A 2,500-nucleotide genomic window follows, 5' to 3' on the forward strand; every position below is an offset into this window, starting at 1 on the left:
TGTCAGAAAAGCTCCTGTAGGTGTAATGGTCAGTTATCTCAATACTTTTGGACATATATTGTGCGTGTGCGTGTGTCTGTGATACCTAACATAAACACACCTGTATTACTAGAATTGATAGTTCACGCCACAAAAGTGAGGGGCAAACATAGAAAAGCGTGCAACCCAGCCACTGAGGATGCACAAGCCAGTGCATTCTTAGTGCAGGTCCCAAGCCAGGACAAATGGGGAGGGTTACGTCAGGAAGGGCATCCGGCGTCAAATCTTTGCCAAATCAAATATGCGGATCATAAATAAGATTTCCATACCGGATCGGTCGAGGCCCGGGTTACCGACGACCGCCATCGGTACTGTTAACCAGCGGAGTGCCGGTGGAAACTAGGCTACTGTTGGGCGAAGGAAAAGGAGAGGGGGAAGGCATGTCCAGAGGCAGCTAGAGAGGAGGAAGGGTAGGCGTGTGGAGGTGAGAGTCAGTCGGAACTTTGAATGTTGGCACTATGGCTAGTAAAGGGAGAGAGCTGGCTGACGTGATGGAAAGAAGAAAGGTGACAAGAGACAAGGTGGAAGGGGAGTAAGGCCAGGAGTATCGCAGGTGGGTTCAAACTCTTCTACCATGGTGCGAATGGGAGGAGAAATGGGGTAGGGGTCATTCTGAAGGAAGAGTATGTCAAGAGCGTGCTGGAGGTGAACACAGTGTCAGACAGAGTGAGGATTATGAAGCTGGAAATCGAAGGTGTATTGCTGACGGTTATCAGCGCATATGCCCCGCAAGTCGGGTGTAAGATGGACGAAAAAGAAGAATTCTGGAGTTGAGTTGGACGACGTGGTGGAAAGGGTACCCAAGGAGGAGGGAGTGGTGACTGGAGCGGACTTCGATGGACACGTTGCTGAAGGGAACAGAGGTGATGAGGAGTTGATGGTAAGGTATGGAATCGACGAGAGAAATGTGGAAGGACAGATGGTGTTCGATTTTGCGAAAAGGATGGAAATGGCTGAGGTGAATACATATTTCAAGAAGAGGGAGGAGCACAGGGTGACGACGTATACGAGTGGAGGAAAGTGCACACAGGTGGACTATATCTTGTGTAGAAGGCGCGATGTAAAAGGGATTGCATACTGCAAGGTGGTGACAGGGGAGAACGTAGCTAGGCAGCATCGGATGGTGGTCTGTAAGATGACTTTGGAGACCAACATGAGGAAGCGAGTGAAGACACAGCCGAAGATCAAATGGTGGAAGTTGAAGAAGGAAGACTGTTGTGTGGAGTTCAGGCAGGAGTTAACACAGGCACTGAGTGGTAGTGAAGAGTTGCCAGATGGCTGGGCAAGCGCTGCAGAAATAGTGAGGAAGACAGCTAGGAAGGTACTTGGTGTGTCATCGGAAGACAAGGAGACTTGGCGGTGGTGGTGGTGGTGGTGGTGGTGGTGGTGGTGGAAGGAGGAAGTAGAGCAAAGTATACAGAGGAAAAGGTTGGCAAAGAAGAAGTGGGATAGTCAGAGAGATGAAGAAAGTACACAGGAGTACAAGGAGATGCAGCGTAAAGCAAAGAGAGAGGTGGCAAAGGTAAAGGAAAAGGCGTACGGTGAGCTGTATGACAGGTTAGACACTAAGGAAGGAGAAAAAGACTTGTACAGATTGGCTAGACAGAGAGACCGAGCTGCCGAGGATGTGCGACAAGTTAGGGCGATCAAAGATACAGATGGAAATGTGCTGCCAAGCGAGGAGAGTGTGCTACGAAGTGGAAGGACTACTTTGACGGGCTGATAAATGAAGAAAATGAGAGAGACAGCGAGAGAGAGAAAAGGTTGGTTGATTGAGAAGTATAGAGAAGGCCAGAAAGAGTTGCATTGTGTCTTTGTAGATTTACAGAAAGCATACGACAGGGTGCCGAGAGAGGAGGTGTGATATTGTAGGAGGAAGTCAAGAGTTGCAGAGAAGTATGTAGGAGTGGTGCAGGCTATGTATGAGGGAAGTGTGACAATGCTGAGGTGCGTGGTTGGAATGACAGATGGGTTCAAGGTGGAGGTGGGATTACATCAAGGATCGGCTCTGAGCCCTTTCTTGGTTGCAACGGTGATGGACAGGTTGACGGACAAGATCAGGCAGGAGTCTCCATGGACGATGATATTCGCGGATGACATTGTCATCTGTAGCGACAGTAGGGTGCAGTTTGAGGAGAGCCTGGAGAGGTGGAGGTATGCACTGGAGAGAAGAGGAATGAAAGTCAGTAGGAGCAAGACGGAATACCTACGCGTGAGGAGGTGACAAAGGCATTTCACTTTAAATACTTGGGGTCAACTGTCCAAAGTAACGGGGAGTGCAGGAGAGAGGTGAAGAAGAGCGTGCAGGCAGGCAGGCAGGCAGACAGGCAGGCAGGGTGGAGTGGGTGGAGAAGAGTGTCAGGACAGAAGGGTACCAGCAAGAGTTAAAGGGAAGGTTAACAAGATGGTCGTGAGACCAGCTACGGTATATGATTTAGAGACAGTGGCACTGACGAAAAGA

The sequence above is a fragment of the Lampris incognitus genome, unplaced genomic scaffold, assembly GCF_029633865.1.
Source record: "Lampris incognitus isolate fLamInc1 unplaced genomic scaffold, fLamInc1.hap2 scaffold_143, whole genome shotgun sequence".
NCBI lineage: Eukaryota > Metazoa > Chordata > Actinopteri > Lampriformes > Lampridae > Lampris > Lampris incognitus.